This window comes from Haliaeetus albicilla, chromosome 22 (genome assembly GCF_947461875.1).
Source record: "Haliaeetus albicilla chromosome 22, bHalAlb1.1, whole genome shotgun sequence".
NCBI lineage: Eukaryota > Metazoa > Chordata > Aves > Accipitriformes > Accipitridae > Haliaeetus > Haliaeetus albicilla.
The window spans coordinates 4460553-4481700 of NC_091504.1; the positions used below are offsets into that span (position 1 = coordinate 4460553).

The following is a 21148-nucleotide window of genomic DNA, read 5'->3' on the forward strand; positions in this document are numbered from 1 at the left end:
TTTAAATAAAGTTCAAACTGCACCAATTCAACTGAAATGTTTTCCTTTGTTTATGGAGCAAGTCTTCTGTCAAAGTGATTGAAAGGCAAGTTCCTCATGCATAAAGACTCCTCTCCCTACAATCCACAGAAGGAAACAACCCAAGCTAGAGACAATATTGCCAAGCGTGGTTCCTGTCCTTTAGGGTGAATCCTTCCAGCAGGCTTTCATATGCTCTGGGAAACATATGCGGTTATAACTTTGCAGCTGCTGTTGACTCTAGCAGTCCTGTCTGAATCTGGTCCAGCGTAGGTCACCAAGAGTCAGTGCTAGAAGAAGCACCTCTTAGCTGTTACCAATTGCATCATCACATCACTTCCTGGCATAGTGTCTTATCACTGATCATCTGGGGACAGAGGTTTTTAGTCATTTGCCAGATGGAGCTGGTAGTAGGGCAAGTTCTTTCTGGAATACCTGAAGGAGAGAAAAGCTGTATGTGGCCTTCTTTCTCATTTTTGTTTTTACTGAAAAGTAAAGCAATCGGTGCTAGCTTTGCAAGATCCTCAGGGTTATCCACAAACCCCAAGTAAGTAAATGCCTAAACTAAAACAAAACCCAGTAACAAACGCATTGTTTTCTCTTGCTTCTACCACAATACATCCCCCTAAGACCCTAAACCCAATACTGAATGTATTTAATTGTGATCGTGCTGAAGACAAGATGACCAGAGCCAGAAAATATCTTGGACTTGAAGGTGAGGGAGGCTCCTTGATACCAGACTTCCTGCAGACTTTGCTGTTTTCTGTCTGCTTTCTTAGCTGGTTGCTCTGTGTGTGGGGCTTGGAGGTCCAGCTGGAGGGGGTGAGGGATGCATGATCAATCTCCTTAAAGAGGAGCAGCTCTGCATTGAAATTGTGTACGGTTAGTAACTTTGAGCAGGACGTTCCATTGCAGGAATTAACCTCTCCTGTGGTTTTACTTGTTAGGTCTAAGCAAAGAAGTGGTTCATGTGAAGTCACCTCCGCTTCTGCTGTTGCAATGGAGATGTCCCTGTAGAAACTAGAGAGAGCAAGTAATAGAGGGGTTGGGGGGACCAGCCGCAGCCCCCTGCTTCCTGGCCAGCTCTGCTGTTGCTCTGCCTTTCGTCGAGTGCTGCGGGGCCAGGTTGGACTAAGCAGAGTCCAGTGGGGTGTTTTCCGAGAAGGAGGCGAGCGGTGGGCTGTTGAGCACTGCCTGCTGCCTCCTAGCATGCTGGTCAGCGTGGACTCTCTCCCCTTCCCTGCGCCTGAGGGTTTCTTCAGCCACCATCTACCCCTGGGGTGCCCAGCTCCGAGCGTGGCCCGCGGGCTCGGGGCTCCAGGCTGCTGGACCTTGTGTAGTTCCTGGGGGGGCTCTTGGCAAAACGGTAGCCTGGGGGCTGATGCTTACCTTGTTGCAGAAGATGCAGCATGTTGAGCTTTTGGCTGTCTGACCTTCAGGAAAGGGCTAGAAATCAAGAAAATCAGACTGGGACTGCTTGTCCTTGGGCAGTTCCTCTTTGCTGGGAAGACCCTGTCTGAATCCCCTGCTCTCTTCACCCAATCTTGTTTCTTACTCACACCTCATCTCTCCTCGTTTTGGCTGACCTCAGACTCTTGCCCGTCTTCCTTTCTCACCCCAATCCGTCTTTGCTTCCTCTGCATTTGAACCTCCATTCTGTGCTGATGGAGTGAAAATCCCAGGAATCCTGAAACCAGAGGAGAGCTAACCTACCCTGTTTTGGTTTTAGTGTGTGGCAGCCTGGCAATCAGCCACCTGCTGCGGGGACCATCCAGCTCACTCTCTGCAGGACGTGCAATGGAGAGAAAGCTGCAAAATTTGGCTACTAAGCAAGTCTGGCAAGCCTGGGTAAGTTCAGTCTTTTCCAAGGTTCAAGACGTGCCCAGATACGTGCGTGTTTCCAAAGGACGAGCAGAAAGTCCAAGAGTGACACCAGCATAGCCTCTGTGCTAAATTTATGTCCCTGTTTCTGAAATGTGGAGAAGTTAAGACTTTCTAAACGAAAGTTTTGAAAATTCTTTGAATCTAATTGAAGCAGCCTGTGTTCCTCATGATCATTCTTAGCAAGGAGTTGTTTCTGTTGTGTTTTTCCTGAAAATCAGCTGGAGGCCCGCTATAGGTAATCTTACACCAAAGAAAAGTTTCTGGCAAACTTGGAGTAACTGTACATGTGGCCTTAAAATAGGATGTGTTGACTAGCCATAACCTACAAAGTACCTACTTGCTACAGCATTAACTAAAGCTAGAAAATGCTGTAATTTATTTTGTCCCTGCAGTTGTAGTTCCGCTCCATTTTTCCTGTGCGCTCCCTTGGCAAGAACAGAACGTTATCATAAACGCCGTAGCCAAGTGCATGCACACAAGGAAGAAAAGCTGAGGTTTTGTGAATCACTTGACGTAGCAGTGCTTGGCTGTATGCCTTCAGCACTGCTTTAGTGTCTTTGTTGCGATTTTTGTCAGGCTGTCTTTCCTCTCTTACTTCTTTGATATTGAATTTACATCTTATTATGTACAGCCTTTGCTACTACTTGAGCAGAAGGGCGTAAACCTGTCGTTGTGAGCAATGCAACAGAGATTTCTGATTACTAAGCTAAAGAAGTAACAGCTATTTTAAGTTACATATCTTCTGCTCTCCCAAATGAGGCACGCATTAGACTGTCAGGAAACTGAAAGTTGGTCCTGCTTCTGGTTAGTATATACAAAACCAAAAGTCTAAGTATTTCTGGCAAGAGTTGTAAGTGGTCATTACATTCACTTCTGGTTTTGTCTAGATGGTATAGCATAGGTTAATTTTCCCCACTCATTTTGAGTGTTTTTGCAGGTCTTTGCCACGACTGTATCTTTTCCGCTATGTAGGATAACAGCTGTTGGTACAGTCTGTAAAGCAACCCAGCGCAGGTTTTGTTCAATACATTTATAATTTACCAAAAAATAAAATAAACCAAGTGGAAGCTTTGCCTGTAAGAGAGGTGTGTGGCTGGGTTTTTGACTCTTAACTGTGTTGCTATGAATGTATTATTGCATGTCCCCAAATTTAATAAAGGTAGTCTTGTAATCAAAGCTTGTTCAATGCAGTGAACAAGCACAATGAGCGTGCTTCCAGGGCCTAAGAATGAGCTATTGCTTAATGAGTTGCTTAAAGCCCCTCAAATAAAAGTGGACGAAACACTCAGTTGAGGGAAGTTGTCATACCCCTTCTCTCCAGCTTTAGGAGTGCAAATCTTCCTCGATTTCTGGAACAAAGCTGTTGATCAGTCTCTGCTGCTTGAGCGTATTGTGAGCAAAGATGGAGACCCTCTTGTAAAGGGAGCCACAGAGAATTCTGGCTCCCCTCCGTCTTACTGAGCCCAAACAGGAATTTAGGAAGATCCCAAACTTGTGTTCATAAAGCACTGCTGTGCACACTGCATTAGAAAGCTCTGGGTTGGAAGACAGCCAGTATCTTCATCCCTCGCTGGAGATTCCAGCTTCATCAGGTGTGGTGAGTCAACTCTCTGTATATAGCTCAGGAGCCAAACACTCTGTTCAAGGGAGAAAAAAATAACACTACATTTATTTACCCCTGGGTTTTGTTCTTTCAAATTAATTACAGGGATGTTTATGAGGCAGGGTTGTTGACCACACAAATATAGGTTGTTCATAATAATACATATAGTCTGGGAGAAACTGTAATTGCCATGCTAAATATAATTTATTCTGTGGTTCCCTTCAGCTATATATTTAATTTTATTTTTCCATTCTTCTTCGAGGGGCAGTAGTAAACATTTGTTGATTTGGAGTTTTTTTTTCTTTCCCCCAGCATCTTCCACTGTGATTTATTTGCTCTGTGATCCCCATTCTTTTAGTCTCCTTTCTAGCACACCAGCGTTGAGAACACAACTTTGCTCCAGCCCTCAAGAACCTTTTCAGTTGCGTCAACCTCAGCCCCCAGCACCACCTCTTTGGTTGTCAGCATGGCAAGCAGTATGAGCACTGCAAACAGCCCTGGCCTCAGCGTTAGCAGTGTGTCTCTAGCAGCTGCTGCCACAGGGGCAGCTCCCTTGGTGTCTTCAGGTTTGCAATATTAACTGGCAGAGGACTTCTTTTTTTTCTAAAAATAGAGCAAATTGATCAATAGAAAGGAATGGTGTTGTAGATGTTTCTTGTTAGTAAGAGTTGTCTCTGTACTTCAGGTTTTTTCATTAAAAGGTAGTAGGGTATTAGTTAAAAAATTGTCTGTAGGGGTGTGTGTATATATCTACACATGCACAGACAGATATAGATATATATATATTATAAGTGTGTGTGTATATATGCACACGCCTACAGGCGTTTTTTCCCTTTAATATCCTACTGTTGTGGTTTAACCCCAGCCAGCAACTAAGCACCACGCAGCTGCTCGCTGACTTCCCCCACCACCCAGTGGGATGGGGGAGAGAACAGGGAAAAGAAGTAAAACTCGTGGGTTGAGATAAGATAAGAACGGTCTAATAGAACAGAAAAGAAGGAACTAATAATGATAATGGTAACACTAATAAAATGACAACAGTAATAATAAAAGGATTGGAATATACAAATGATGCACAGTGCAATTGCTCACTCCCTGCCAATCAAGGCCGAGTTAGTCCCCGAGCGGCGATTTCCCCCAGCCTCACTCCCCCAGTTTCTATACTAGACGTGACGTCACCTGGTATGGAATACCCCGTTGGCCACTTTGGGTCAGCTGCCCTGCCTGTGTCCCCTCCCAACTTCTTGTGCCCCTCCAGCCTTCTCGCTGGCTGGGCATCAGAAGCTGAAAAATCCTTGACTTCAGACTAAACATTACTTAGCAACAACTGAAAACATCAGTGTTCTCAACATTCTTCTCACGCCTAGCTAAAAACATAGCACTGTACCAGCTACTAGGAAGACAATTAACTCTATTCCAGCTGAAAGCAGGACAGAGAAGTTCATGGAGAACTGTCTCCCGTGGGAGAGACCCTATGGAAGAGTGTGAGAAATCCTGCCTCTGAGGAGGAAGGAGCAGCAGAGACAACATGTGGTGAACTGACACCAACCCCCATTACCCATCCCCCTGCACTGCTGTAGGGGTGTAGTTAGAGAATCTGGGAGTGAAGCTGTGCCTGGGAAGAAGGGAGGAGTGGGGGGAAGGTGATTCAAGATTTGTTCTTATTTCTCATTATCCTACTCTGATTTGATTTGTAAGAAATCAAATTTCCCCAAGTCGAGTCTGTTTTGCCCGTGATGGTAATTATGTGAGTGATCTCTCCATGTACTTATCTTGACCCACGAGCCTTTCATTGTATTTTCCCTCCCCTGACCAGCTGAGTTGTGGAGTGATAGAGCGGCTTTGGTGGGCACCTGCCAGGGTCGGCCCTCCACAGTGGGTCTAGGTGATGCAGAGTCTACTTGAAGATGCTCCTGTAATCACTATTGGGTGGGATTTAGTGCAGTTTTGGCTATCCAAAAGAGAGCATTTCGTTCACTTTTGCTTCTCTCTGTGAATCGAGGGAGTTCGTGGCTTCAGCGTGTGACTTTTTTTGTGTATAAAGAGTGAATGTGGACAAAGAGTGTCCAAGCATGGAGGTGGCTGGGTGGGTCTTGGCATCTATGCTTGTCACGGTCCACTCGGTGGACTCATGATGGTTCGTTTGCTACGATCTCGAAAGTGCAAAATTAAGGTGACCAACACCAAAGGGGATAGCAGTAATCACACAGTAAAACTTTATTGTATTGCCTGTGAGGAGACACGCAATAGTTAGAGATGGGTGAAAGAAAGGAGAAAAGTAAAGTTTAGAGAGGGGAGAAAGAGAGGTTATACCTACCACCTCTGATCTCAAGACGTCCTAACGGTCCCGGGTCCAGCTAATGCTGTGTCGTCAATCGTCGTGGTCCTTGGTGGGGAAACTTCAAACTTCCGTTGTTCAGAAGTCATCTTTTATGCTTAGTAACACACCTTGCTCCACCTCTGCCTCAGGAGTCTCCACCCTTCTCAGAATACAATTATCATATCTCCACCCTTCTCAGAATACAATCATCATGTCTCTGCCCTTCTTGAGCGAGGCTATCACACAGGCACGGGGTCAGTGTCCGAGGCGTGGTAAGTCTTGGAGGCGGGCAGCCTTGGACCAGGAGGTGTGTTTTGGTATTATAATGAAACAAAGTTTGTCTGAAGTTCATGATTTCTTCATGATGTTATGGCAACAGTTGCAATCCATCCTTTTTAACAGTAGCTGTGCGGTTATCTCTAATGGTTCCAGCCAGGTACCTTCCAGGAACCTTGTACCGCACATTCCATCCTTGGGACCGGCCACTGGCTCCAAACAGGCTGTTGTCAGGTAGCGTACTGTTCATGTTCCTGATGACAATGTTGAGACAATGCTGATTTTCTGATCAGCTCTTACAGTGCTTGACCCAGTAATGTGTATTCCATTGGTGCATGGTCATCCACTGTGGGAAGTGGACTTCAGTGGAGGTAACATGGACTTAATATACACCTGAGGCATGTATTTTGGTTTTTATTGAACTATTCCCATTTGGTTTTGCTTGCTGGCAATTAAGAAGCATCCTCCTGTGTCTGGGTGCAGCTCCTTCTCCAAGAAAAGCAGGTGGGAGTTGGTGCCAAGGTGTTAAGACATGCAGCTGTGGATGCGAGTGGAGAAAGCTCTGATTTCATAGAATCATTGAATGGTTTGGGTTGGAAGGGACCTTTCAAGGTCATCGAGTCCAACCCCCCTGCAATGAGCAGGGACATCTTCAACTACATCAGGTTGCTCAGATCCCCATCCAACCTGACCTTGAATGTTTCCAAGGATGGGGCATCGACCACCTCTCTGGGCAACCTGTTTTGGTGTTTCATCACCCTCGTCATAAAAAATTTCTTGTATATCCACTCTAAATCTACCCTCTTCTAGTTTAAAACCATTCCCCCTCGTCCTATCGCAAGAGGCCCTCCTAAAAATTCTGTCCCCACGCAAGGCTGCTGTAAATCCCAGGTGGCTGATGAGAGAAATGCTGGGGTTGGGGGGTGGGACAAAGCTTGCCCATAGAGTGGCCTCTGTAAAGGGTCTTGACTTCCCTCTATGTTCATAGTCAACTAGGAGATGCTCAGGATCAGTAGCAATCACAGATTGCTGATATCACTGAATCTGGGAGCAGAAAAATAAGGAAAAGTGGAAAAAGAAGAAATCCTTTCTTACTGTTACTTATTGTAGAAACCTTTTTGCTTTGACTACACTCCTGAAATCTCTCTGATGAACCCCAGAAGAATTGCAGAATTAAGGAAAATTACGCAGAGAGACGTGGCTCGTGAGGGAGTTTTGCATGTTAATGAGCCCTCTGGTGCCGAGTTCCCGAACTGCAGCTCTCGACAGAAGATGGAACAAGGCTGCTGAAACCCAAAAGTCAGCAGCAAGCCTCCAAGTTTCCGAGGGTGTTTGTGAGCCCCATTGAGGATCACCGCTGGAGAGACCGTGGAGGGGATGAGCAGACGAGGTGACCATCCCTGTGGGCGGGTGAAGGAGAGCCCAGAAGCACTGGATCCAGGTAGAAAAATGAAGGTGGCAGTGGCTGGGAAAGCCCTTGGTGTGTTTTATCAAGCAGGACAGCCAAGGCCTGACCCCCATCCCCTAGGAATAGGGTCCTTTCATCATGGGTGTCTCAGGGCTCTTCCTGAGGGCAGTGAGATGTGAGGGTTTGCGATGCTGAGTGCAGGTCAGTGGTAGGACACCTCCCAGGCTCTACCAAGGGTGAGGAGGCAACAAAAGGCCGGGGCTTTAAGGAACTGGCGTCCCCTCATGGGCCTCAGTGGAAGAGACAGCTGCCGTTGCTCAGAGGACATGGACCTCAGTTCTGCTGAGGGTCCCAGCCCCACCAAAACCCTTGGCCATCCCGACCACAGGCTGTCCTACACTGTCCTATGCCTGTGCCTGTTTTCCCTGAAGATTTTAACCACCACCCCTCTTTCCCCACCTCACTCTGACCCCATGATGTCCCAGGCTTTACTGATGACTCTCTGTGCTCAGGGAAGGAGGAAAAGAGATCAAGAACAGCTCATGGGGCATGACTGAGCACAGCCACTCTCAGCAGCGGCCATTCACCACCTACCGAGGCATGCACACAACATGGAAATGTCTCTTTCGTCCCTGATTTGCACAAGAAGGGTCTTCCTTCCTGCCATCTTCCTAGGAAAAACCACCTCCTTCTCCTCAACCCATAGACATCCACTCCTTTCCATTTCTGGCCTCAGATATGGTTTAAGGATTTGCTAAAGCCATCCACCTTCCCTTTGTTTCTCAGTGAAATCCCTTGACACTCTCTCCCAACCCTATACACGGCCAACAACACACATGGCCAACCACTGCTGCTCAGGGCAGCTCTTAGAATCATAGAATCATTTAGGTTGGAAAAGACCTTCAAGATCATTGAGTCCAACCATCATCCATGCCCACTAAACCATGTTCTGGAGTACCTTGTCTCCGCACTTTTTGAATACCTCCGGTGATGGCGACTCAACCACTTCCCAGGGCAGCCTATTCCAATGTCTGACAACCCTCTCAGTAAAGAAGTTTTTCCTAATATCCAACCTAAATCTCCCTTGCCACAACTTGAGGCCATTTCCTCTCGTCCTATCCCCAGCCACCTGACAGAAGACACCAGCACCCACCTCACTACAACCCCCCTTCAGGTAGTTGTAGAGAGCGATAAGGTCTCCCCTCAGCCTCCTTTTCTCCAGACTAAACAGCCCCAGTTCCCTCAGCTGCTCCTCATAAGACTTGTGCTCCAGGCCCCTCACCAACTTGGTTGCCCTTCTCTGGACACGCTCTAGCAACTCAGTGTCTTTCCCATAGTGAGGGGCCCAAAACTGAACACAGGACTCGAGGTGCAGCCTCACCAGTGCCGAATACAGGGGAACAATCACCTCCCTGCTCCTGCTGGCCACGCTATTGCTGATACAGGCCAGGATGCCGTTGGCCTTCTTGGCCACCTGGGCACACTGCTGGCTCATACTCAGCCGGCTGTTGACCAGCACGCCCAGGTCTTTCTCTGCCGCGCAGTTTTCCAGCCACTCTTCCCCAAGCCTGTAGCGCTGCATGGGATTGCTGTGACCACAGTGCAGGACCTGGCCCTCGGCCTTGTTGAACTTCATACAATTGGCCTCAGCCCATCGATCCAGCCTGTCCAGATCTCTCTGTAGAGCCTTCCTACCCTCAAGCAGATCGACCCTGCCTCCCAACTTGGTGTCATCTGCAAACTTGCTGAGGGTGCACTCAATCCCCTTGTCCAGACCATTGATAAAGGTATTAAACAGAACAGGGCCCAACACCGAGCCCTGGGGAACACCGCTTGTGACCCGCCGCCAACTGGATTTCACCCCATTCACCACAGCCCTCTGGGCTCGTCCATCCAGCCAGTTTTTCACCCAGCAAAGAGTACACTCGTCCAAGCCATGAGACTCCAGCTTCTCAAGGAGTATGCCATGAGAGACAGTGTCAAAGGCCTTGCTGAAGTCGAGGTAGATAACATCCACAGCCTTTCCCTCATGCACTGGGTGGGTCACCTGGTCATAGAAGGAGATCAGGTTGGTCAAGCAGGACCTGCCTTTTGTAAACCCGTCAGGCTGGGCCTGATCCCCTGCTTGTCCTGGACTTGCCATGTGAGTGCTCTCAAGACAAACCGTTCCATAATCTTCCCTGGTAGCAAGGTCAGGCTGACAGGCCTGTACTTCCCCAGATCCTCCCTCCGACCCTTCTTGTAAATGGACATCACACTGGCAAGCCTCCAGTCCTCTGGGACCTCCCCTGTTGACCAGGATTGCTGATGGATGATGGAGAGTGGCTTGGCAAGCACCTCCGCCACTTCCCTCAGTACTCTTGGATGGAGGCCATCTGGTCCCATAGATTTGTGAGTGTCCAGATGGCATAGTAGGTCACTAACTAGTCCCTCCTGGATTAAGGGGGGGGTATATTCTGCTCTTCATCCTTGCCTTCTAGCTCTTCAGAAGTCCTTGAGTTCCTTGGTTCTTGGTGCTTCTTAGAATCTTCCTGGATCTCTCCAGAGCTCATGGTGAGCTTTCTTGGCCATAAGAGGGCCTTTTGGACCACCTTTCATGAGATCATTGTCTTTTTAAGATCTTCTGTGCAGAAAGAGTAGTCACAGCAAATCACCAATGGCATCAAAACAGATGCCGAATGAATTGGCAGAAAGAACCAGTTAAGCAACACCCAAGGCTGTGCCTTCCTGGTAAGGAGTCTGTCCTGAGAAGGGGATCCAGCCTCTGTCGCCTTGGGGACACAAAAGGTGACTTTTGCAAGACCCCCTTTCATCTGAGCCGCTTTGAATAGGTCATTGAGGATTGGGTATCATGCCTTGTATGGCACATACTGATTATTTTTGGTAGATCATGATACTCTTGGGGAAATCATAAAAACATCTGAAGAATTATTTAAAGATTATTGACCAAAGCCCCAGCAGATGTGATTCTCAGGAAATGGGACACCAGAGGCCAAGGGAGGGATGGTTTGAGCACTTTCCTTGGATTTGGGAAACCAAAGAGCATTCCCCTCTCCCCGGCTCTCTCTCCTCCTCATTGAGGGGTGTGAGGAACTCTACCGACTGGGTCTGAACTCACAGTCATGTCAAGTAATTTATGTCTAACTGAGGCCAATGTTGTCCTGTCAGCTCAGGATTTGACCTTCCATTTGAGCCCAAAGCATTTCAGTTCACACTACCTCCATCTTCTCTCTGACATGGTCCATCGCATGGTGCAACTGTCCTGGCTCTCCAGGCAGGATGGGCAAGAGATTTTAATCCCTGAACTGGAGCTTTGCCCCTTGCTGGAAATGTGAATGCAGCAGGCTCGAGCCAAGACACCCAGGAAACCCAACTTCCCAGAGGACCAACTAATGAAAACATCCCCCTGGCTGTGGGAAATACCTCAGCCTGCAATTGGAAATGGGTGAAGGTGTAGGGGCTAAATGTGTTGCTTCAGTGTGCTGAAGTGATGGGGGGAGAAGTGTCGTGTGGTAAAAAAGCATGGATGAGTGAAGATTGGAGAGATTTGCATGGCTCAGATTTGAGGTAGTCCTTTCACGGCTGAGCTTTGGAGCCAAGGGAAAAGAAGAAACCAGCTAGGGTGTTTTGGAGTCAGTGGTACTGTCACTGCTAACAGGAACAAGGCAGTGCTGCAAAGGAACTAATTCTTATTCTTGATGGTGCCAAACTAAAGCTCTTCCGCTTCCTTCTGGATGATTATTCTTACTTAAATAAAATAGGTATAAGTTCTCAGTTGTCTGCCTCTGGCATGCAGTTCTTAAAACAGCGGTTTTTTTTCTCTCACTGCTCCCTCTCTGTTCTCATTTAAAGATTGCACCTCTTAGACAGAATTGCCCTTAATTCATCTCTGCTCTATATGTTTCTCACAGTTTTCATCAGGACAAGGAGGCGGCATAGGGGAGTTGCTCTGTTTTTAGCCAAAGCAAGCCAAGGGACAGATCCCGGATTAGTAAAAAGACGCAAAGGAGGGCAACAGTTTGATGTGGTGTACACCGACACAACACCGTTACCCACATCTCCAGTCTCTGAAGTCCTAAATCTGTGGCAGAGAGCCTGAGCTCCCTTCATCTGCTCTGCATTTCAGCATGTAAAACGAAGGTAACCTACTCAAAAAGATGATTTTTATTATCTTCACAGCCTATAGCACCACATGGGCCGAGAGGTTGGTGAGGACACCAAAAGAGGACTCAACACTTTTCTGCACATAAAGCTTAGGTGTTCCCAGGAATCTCAGGAGGCATGGCATATCATTCCTGGGTTCAAGGAGCTGGTCAAGTGCCTCATCTCCATTTCTGTAATAGTGGCTTCGATGCCTGGCTGATGTTCAGACCCTGCACGTGGATGCTGACACTCATTGAGCAACCTGCTTGGACCTCGGAGCTGGCCCTGCTTGGAACCAAAGGTAGAACTGGAGACCTCCTGAGCACAGGACAACGCCAACCTGACTTGTGAGATTATGAGTTTCACCAGAGCATGATCACTGCAGCATGGGCTACCACCAGTCTTGACCTCTCCAATAAGTTCCTCTGTGCTGGTGAGCAACAGGCCCCATAACGCATGTCTTCTGGTGTGTTGGGTTTGTGTGGCAAGATTTTGGTGGGGGGGGGGGCTACAGGGGTGGCTTCTGTGAGAAGCTGCTAGAAGCTTTCCTCGTCTCTGACAGAGCCAATGCCAGCCGGCTCCAAGACGGACCCGCCGCCGACCAAGGCCAAGGCCAAGCCCATCAGCATGGTGGTAGCGCCTGTGGGATAACAGATTTAAGAAGGGGAAAAAAAGTTGCTGCAGCACAGAAACTGCAGCCAGAGAGAGAGGAGTGAGAACGTGGGTGTCGTGGTTTAACGCCAGCCAGCAACTAAGCACCACACAGCTGCTCACTCACTCCCCCCCCATCCAGTGGGATGGGGGAGAAAATCAGGAAAAGAAGTAAAACTCCTGGGTTGAGATAAGAACGATTTAATAGAACAGAAAAGAAGAGACTAATAATGATAATGATAACACTAATAAAATGACAACAGTAGTAATAAAAGGATTGAAATGTACAAATGATGCGCAGGGCAATTGCTCACCACCCGCCGACCGACACCCAGCCAGTCCCCAAGCGGCGAATCCCTGCCCCCCCCCACTTCCCAGTTCCTAAACTAGATGGGACGTCACATGGTATGGAATACACTGTTGGCCAGTTTGGGTCAGGTGCCCTGGCTGGGTATGAGAAGCTGAAAAATCCTTGACTGTAGTCTAAACACTACTGAGCAACAACTGAAAACATCAGTGTTCTCAACATTCTTCACATACTGAACTCAAAACATAGCACTGTACCAGCTACTAGGAAGACAGCTAACTACATCCCAGCTGAAACCAGGACAATGGGAGAGAAAAAAACCCTGCAGCCCCCAAGGTCAGTGAAGAAGGAGGGGGACAAGGTCCTCCAGGCACTGGAGCAGAGGTTCCCCTGCAGCCCATGGGAAAGACCACGGTGAGGCAGGCTGTCCCCCTGCAGCCCATGGAGGTCCACGGTGGAGCAGATATCCACCTGCAGCCCATGGAGGACCCCACACTGGAGCAGGGGGATGCCTGAAAGAGGCTGTGATCCCGTGGGAAGCTGTAAGAGACTGTGCTGGTTTGCTGACACGACATCGCTGCTGCCTCAACATCCTGTTGTTGCAGGGGGGATACGCACAAGATGTCCCCGAAGAAAGCCACCGCATCCGCGACTGCCGAGCTGTGCCTGCCCACAAGTAAAGGTGAGAAACCACCAGGAGCACCTGGGCATGCGCCCATGGAAGAACAGGGGGCGGCACACAGAATAATGAGTTCCGGAGAAATGGGTGGACTTTTCTGAGAAATCATGGGGACTGGAACAATAAAAAAGAACTGCGTACTCCCCTCCAGGGCACGAGTGAAAAAACCTGGACTCTGGAGGACACCAAAAAGGATGGTAACATCTGGGAAGGCACTGGACTGTGAGCTGAGGAACCCGACCCCCCGTCACCGGCGTCGGAAGCGACTCAGCGGGATGTTGCTGGCTTTGTGGTGGTGGTCACTAGTCTTGCTACCTCTTCTCTGTTCTCTTGCTTAGGTCTGCCTCTTTTCCTTTTTCCTCACTTTGTTCTATCGCAGTTATTGGTTGGTGTAGGAAAATAAAAGTTGTAAAGTTGTACAGCATTTGACCTCGTTTGTGTCTTAATCTCGCTCTCAGGATCATTTAACAACCCTCCCCGATATTGGGTCGGGACAGAAGCCCACATTGGAGCAGGCTTCTGGCAGGACCTGCTGATCCATGGAGAGAGGAGCCCACACTGGATCAGGTTTTCTGGGAGGACTTATGATCCCGCAGGGGACCCACGCTGGAGCAGTCTGTGCCCGAAGGACCGCACGCCATGGAAGGGACCCATGCTGGAGCAGTTCCTGAAGAACTGCAGCCTGTGGGAGGGACCCACACTGGAGAAGTTTGTGGAGGACTGTCTCCCATGGGAGAGACCTGATGCTGGAGCAGGGGAAGTGTGTGAGAAGTCATCCCTGAAGAGGATGGAGCGGCAGAGACGACGTGTGATGAACTGACTGTAACCCCCATTCCCCGTCCCCCTGTGCTGCTGTGGGGGGGTAGGTAGAGAATTTGGGAGTGAAGCTGTGCCTGGGAAGAAGGGAAGGGTGGGGGAAAGGTGATTCAAGATTTGCTTATTTCTCATTACCCTACTCTGGTTGTATTGGCAATAAATTAAGTTAATTTTCCCCAAGTTGAGTCTGTTTTGTCTGTGATGGTGATTGGTGAGTGATCTCTCCCTGTCCTTATCGGTCAACCCACTGTATCTGGTTTAACTTTCTATCACCTCGATTAGGAAGTTATCCTCAGTGCACCTCAAGAGTCTCCTAGACTGCTTGCAGCTTGCTGTGTCTGGTGGGTTGACCTTGGCAGGTCACCAAGTGCCCACCCAGCTGCTCTCTCAGTCCCCCTGCTCGACTGGAAAGGGGAAAGAAAATAGGATGAAAGACTCATGGGTTGAGATAAGGACAGGGAAATCACTCAGCAAGTACCGTCATGGGCAAAACAGACTCAGCTTGGGGAAATTAATGGAGTTTATTGCCAAGGAAATCAGAATAGGATAATGAGAAATAAGAACAAACCTTAAAACACCTTCTCACCACCCCTCCCTTCCTCCCGGGCTCAACGTCACTCCCTGCTTCTCTAGCTCCTCCCCCTTGAGACATGCAGGGAGACGGGAAATGGAGGTTGCAGTCAGTTCACGCTTTTCTGCCACTCCTTCCTCCTCACACTCGTCTCCTGCTCTAGCGTGCACTTCCTCCCCCGGGAGACAGTCCTCCACAAACTTCTCCAACATGGGTTGTTCCCACAGGCTGCAGTTCTTCACAAACTGCTCCAGCGTGGGTCCATTCCACAGGCTGCAGTCCTCCAGGAGCAGGCTGCTCCAGCGGGGGTCCCCCATGCAGTCACAGCTCCTGACAGAAAACCTGCTCCAGCGTGGTCTCCTCTCTCCATGGGTCTACAGGTCCTGCCAGGAACCTGCTCCAGCATGGACTTCCTACGGGGTCACAGCTTCCTTCAGGCATCCACCAGCTCTGACAAGGGTTATTCCATGGGCTGCAGGTGGATATCTGCTCCACCGTGGACCTCCATGGGCTGCAGGGGGACAGCCTGCCTCACCATGGTCTTTCCCACGGGCTGCAGGGGAATCTCTGCTCCAGCACCTGGAGTACCTTGTCCCCCTCCTTCTTCACTGACCTTGGGGGTCTGCAGGGTTTTTTTCTCTCCCATGTTCTCACTCCTCTCTCCCAGGTGCTGTTCCACAGCTTTTTTACCCTTTCTTAACTAGGCGCTACCACCGTTGCTGATGGACTCAGCTTTGGGCAGTGCCAGGTCCATCTTGGAGATGGCTGGAACTGTCTCTGTCGGACACAGGAGGCAGCTTCTGGCATCTTCTCACAGAAGCCACTCCTGCAGCCCCTGCTGCTACCAAAACCTTGTCACATAAACCCAATACACTGTGCCAATTTTCTAGCAGATGTCATGGTGGTTGAAGTCTCCCCGCAGGATCAGGGCCTGAGAGTGTGATGCTTCCTGCAGTTGAAGTAAGAACACTTCACTGACATCCTCCTCTTGATCAGGTAGCCTGCGGCAGACCCCAACCACGAGGCTGCTGTTGCTGAGGGTATCACATTTTTTACGAAGGTAATAACTAACCATATCTCACCAGCAGACCGATGCCCGTCCAGGCTCCCCTTGGAAAGACTGACACCCCACCCCACCCCCCCCACTTTTACTGCTGAACGTGATGTCATATGGCATGGAAAATCCCTTTGGTCAGTTGGGGTCAGCTGCCCTGGCTGTGTCCCCTCCCAACTTGTGCACCCCCAGCCTGCTTGTTGGCGGAGCAGCATAAGAAACAGAAAAGCCTTGATGCTGTGTAAGGACTGCTCAGCAACAGCTAAAACATCGATGTGTTTTATTCCTAGGTTCAAACCAGCAGCGTATGCATTACTATGAAGAAAACCAACTATCCCAGCCAAAACCGGTACAACCATACCGATGGGAGCCTACAAAAAAAGAAATGGGATGGGATAGCCTGGACATGGGTTTCTGGGACCACTACTGATGCCTTGGGGGTATCTGCAACCTCTGCATGGAACAGAGGAACACAGCAAAGGCATTCAAGGTAACTCTCAGCCATTGGCAGTGGCGGCTTCTGGTGGAGAAGATGTAGATTGTGGCAGCTGCAAGGCACTGCTTTCCAGTGCGCTGGCAAAGGAGATCCCCGTCTTCCTTGAACATCACCGACAGGATGAGAATTTCATGTGTCCAGCTTGGACTTGGACCCCCAGCACTTACATTTTGGTGTGAGGCTCCCAGGATAAACTGCTGGATCAAGAGCACACAGGTCTGTGTGCCTTGGGCCTCCCTCTCCTGCCTTTCCATCCAGGACAGAGGCAGAGGAGATGCTTCTCCTGATGGGGAAGTCCAACAGGGCTGGGAGGAGTCATGCCCACTTGCTCCCCTTGGCTACCAAAGGAGCAAGGGAGGCCCCTGTGAACCTCTGGGGAGAGGATTCCTAACTGGAAGGACATAGCGATGGCTCTTTTCCCTTCAGCCCCCAACAAGCCAGACCCCTCTGCCTCAGGAAGCCTGAGGCGTTCTAATTCTTTGTGAGTTGATGAAGATGCAGTCATCTGAAGGGAGGGGAGGTGATCGCCTTTTTGAGGACTGTCCTGTCCTGTTCACCAAGTTCAGAGATGTCCCTGGCTCAGCTGCCCTTCCTCAGCATCTTGTTTCCAGGAAGTCAGCGCTGCCTGGAGGTGTTGACACACTCTCCACCACCTTGGGGACACCCCTCCCAGGTGTCTTTTTTGGAGAAAGGGCTTCGTTTTCCTTAACACATCTCTGACCTGCCTCAATACAGAAGGATCTCTATCCCAGAGCCCTATGCTGGGTCCTACTGGGAAAACCCTCTGGCACAGGAAAGCAAGCTGTGACATTGTGAACAAGTTGAATGGGATCTGTTTATGCCACGCTGGGGAAGACGAACCTTCCTGGGATAACTCACATCTGTGGTCAGAAGGGGCTCTCTTAGGCTGAGGAGGTTCTTCCTCAGGAAGAAAGTCTTCTTTCCTAGTTCAGGGCAATATGAGACGTCTGTGAATAAAGAAATAGTAGTAGGGCCTTATGTTTTGGTGAGAGCAATGTGGTTCCTAACTCTTCTTGAAAGAAAATGCAGAAATGCATTCCCTTTCCTACAGGTCTTCTTGGTGGCAAATGCAGGAAAGGAAGACAAACAATGCCATATGGAGAAAAAGGGCTGGAACAATGAGACCTCGCAGATGGAGTTCCTCCTGCTGGGATTTGGTAATGTTCTCTCACTCCAGACACCGCTCTTCCTCCTCACCCTTATGATCTATTCGGTTATTGTGCTTGGGAACATCCTCATTGTTGTGCTGGTGGTGGCAGACAGGCAACTGTACACCCCCATGTACTTCTTCCTGGGCAATCTGTCCTCCTTGGAGACCTGCTACAGCTCTGCAATCCTGCCCCGGCTACTGGCCAGCTTCCTGACCGGGAATGGCCCCATCTCTGCTCATGGCTGGATCGCTCAGCTCTATTACTTTGGTTCCTGTGCAGCTACTGAGAGTTACCTGCTGGCAGCCACGTCCCATGATCAGTACTTGGCCATATGCCGACCTCTGCTCTATGCAAGCCTCATGACCTGCAAGATCAGTCACCAGCTGGTGGCTGGGTCCTGACTCTGGGGTTCCCTGGTATCTGGAGTACTCACATTGCTCTTGTCCCAGCTGCAGGTCTGTGGCCCTAAGGCAAAGTAAGAGACTGTGTTGGCTGGAAACGTTTGTCTTGACATTGCTGCTGCAAAGAGCCTCAACATCCTGTTGCTGTGGGGGAGTAGGCGCTGAAGGAAACAAAATGTCCCTGAAGAAACCACCATATCCGCCTGAAGCTAGCAGTGCCTACCAAGCTGTGCTTGCCCACAAGCAAGGTGAAGAAACCACCGTGAACACCTGGGCATGCGCCCATGGAGGAACACAGGGCAGCACGTATGGTAATGAGCTCCGTGGAAATGGGTGGACTTTTCGGAGAAATCATGGGGACCAGGAAAATAAAAGAACTGCGTACTCCTCCCTCAAAAAGAAACCTGAAAAGCACCTGAAAAGCAACTACAATTGAAAAGCAACTGAAGAGAACCTGCAGCGCTTGGAACTGGGACTTTGGCTGGAACCCGGAACCTGGACCCTCTATAACCTGCATCGAGACCGAGTCAACAGGATGTTGCTGGCTTCGTGGTGGTGGTAACTAGTCTTGCTATATCTCTTCCATTTTCTTGCTTAGGTCTGCCTCTTTTTCCTTTCTTCTTCCCTCTGTCCTGTCGCCATTATCAGTTGTTATAGGAAACAAAACTTGCAAGATTGTACGGCATCTGACCTCGTTTGTGTCCTAATCTCGCTCTTGGGATCGTTTAAGAATCCTCCCCGATATTGGATTGGGACAGGCAATTGACCACTTCTTCCGTGATTTTACCCCATTGCTGGAGCTCTCCTGCAGTGACACCAGGGTGGCCAAACTAGTAACTTTATTACTATCTTTCTTGAACGTGGTCTTCCCATTCACACTGGCCTCCTATGTGTGCATCATAGCTGCCATCCCGAGGATCCCGTCCAGCGTTGGCAGGCAGAAGGCCTTCTCCACCTGCTCCTCTCACCTCACTGTCGTCACTGTTTTCTATGGCACCCTCATCATTGTCTACATGCTGCCCAGAACAGCCCTGCTGAGGCAGCTCAACAAAGTGTTCTCTTTTTTCTATGCCACCTTCACACCCCTCGTCAATCCCCTCATCTACAGCCTGCAGAACAGGGAGGTGAGGGAGGCCCTGAGGAAAATGCTCAGGAAAGCCCTGGCTTGCACCCAGAGCTCCTGCTACCTTGGTGACACAGGACAAAGACACTTCTAGCTCCTTTGAATGGGAAAGCTCTGGATACCAGCTGGCTCCTCAGAAGTGCATGGCGTTGAGACCACTTGTGGAGTGGCAAGGGGAAGAAAGCAAAAGGTCCTCAGAGAGAAATACTATTGTTTAAGAAGCAATGCTGCAAATGCTATGGGTTGCCTTTTTCCTTGATGATAAACACCTTGGTCGTCTTGACGTCTGCAAACTCTTGAAGTGTCAAGGTTTTCTTTGCTGGAGGAGATAAGAAAAGGTATTTGGCATAATATGTGAGTACTTTTCGAGGGCCATCACGAGGGTGTCATGAGGATCAGCTGTGGGTTCCCAGGATGGGCATCATCTTCCCCTGGGGTGCACATTGCAAGAGCGTGAAGCGTGCATGTCAGCCAATAAGAAAGGTCTACTTTCACTGCACTGCCAAGGCAAAATGGGCCATTCCTGTTGGGTGGTTCGTGTGGGTGACACCCATGCATCTCCCCTTCCTCCTCTGGCCAGGCTCTGTTGCAGCCATCGCCTCTGGAACTGGCTGGGGATGCAGCAGGTGAGCAGCTGAGCAAGAAGCCTTCACTTCTCCTGCTGCAAGGGGAGGTGAGGAGCCTGGAGTGAGGTGAGCAGTTCTTGTTTCTGAGGGCTAAAAGGAGATCACCACCTGGACCTCCCTCCCCTCCCCTTTGCCTCCTCTGTTCCCAGGGAAATGAGCAAGTCCTTGCTCCAGGTGTGCTCCTTGGGCTCCAGCTCAGGCTCCTCTTCTCTCTTCACTCTACATCTTGGACAGAGACTGGGACACCCAGTCCCTTGCCCCAGCTCCTTCATCCTTGGATGATCCTGGGTCTAGAAAGCTTTGACCCAGTGTACTGGCTCTGACTGGGATGGAGGTCATTTTCTTCAGAGCAACCCATACAGTGCTGTTTCTTGGAGCAATGACCAAAAAAGTGTTGATAACATACCAATGATTTAGCTATTGCTGAATAGGGTCTGCACAGCATAAAGTTCTCCTCTGTTTCTCACTCTGACCTCCAGCGAGTAGGTTGGGGGTGGGCAAGAGGTTGGGAGGGGACACAACCAGAAAAGCTGACCCAAACTCACCAAACAGATGTTCCATGCCATATAGTATTGTGACCAGTGACAAAAATGGAGGGGAGGGGGGTCTGGGGTAGGTAGCCATTGCTTGGGGACTGGTGGGGCATCGGTCTGCTTGTGGGAGGTGGCAAGCGATTGACTTATCATCACCTGTTTTGTGGGATTTTTTCGTTCTTCTTCCTTCAATGGTTTGAACATTTTAACAGATCAGCCTTGCAAAGGCTGGTCACTCCTTATAAACCTGCTTCCCAGGACAAGCCCAAGGAACTGGACTTTAAAAGTGCCTTTTCTCCTTCTCTTCTCCCTGTGTTGGCGGGAGAAGCTCGCAATACAACTGGGATCTATTAGACACAAAGTGCTGGTTTTGAAGGCTTCTGCCTTGGTGTCCAAGGGCTGTGGAGATGCTGCATGAGCTCCCCATTACAACCTTAGGCTGCCACCTGTAGGGCAGGGCTGATGGCAACTATTGTTCCCTCTGGAAACAAGGCAAGGACATTTGGAAATAGAAGAAGATTCTAGGGAAAGTGAGGAGAGGACGGGGACTCTCCACGTGCCCTGTGGTGGGCAGTGAATGGAGACTCAGAAGAGTGACTGTGGTACAAAGCCAGGTCTGATGGAGATGGAAGCCAGGTATCAAAGGTGGAGAAGAGAGAAGCTGGCCTGTGCCATGGTCCCTGGACCCTCTGGAGAAGTTTCCCCAGGGCAACTGGGAGAAACCAGCCCCCACATGGGCCATTTTTATCTCTGGCCATGCCCTGGTCATTTCCCAGTCCAGGCGCATGGCCATTGCTGTTACCAAAATGTTCCCAGGCACAGCAGAGTAAGATGACAAGTGGTACACCAAGCAGCAAAAGCCAAAAGCAGCAACTAACGAGCACTAGACTCTAACATACAGTAAGGCAAGCAAGCCCCACAGCAAGCACAGGAGCCTGCCAATTAATAGCTAACCAGCTATAACAGCTATAAATTTGTTCTCCCACCCCCTTCCTTCTTCTTCCTGTAGCATTTTATTGCTAGGCATGACATCATATGGTATGGAATATCCCTTTGGTCAGTTGGGG

The 21148-nt window shown here is 49.5% G+C and overlaps 1 long non-coding RNA gene and 1 pseudogene across 1 annotated transcript in view; both read left to right on the top strand.

The window, feature by feature from the left end:
• The window catches only part of LOC138690402 (uncharacterized), a 110014-nt gene that overhangs the window by 27315 nt on the left and 61551 nt on the right, over positions 1-21148 (top strand). The gene's annotated exons all lie outside the window — the stretch shown is intronic.
• Positions 15317-19016, top strand: LOC138690595 (olfactory receptor 11A1-like; annotated as a pseudogene).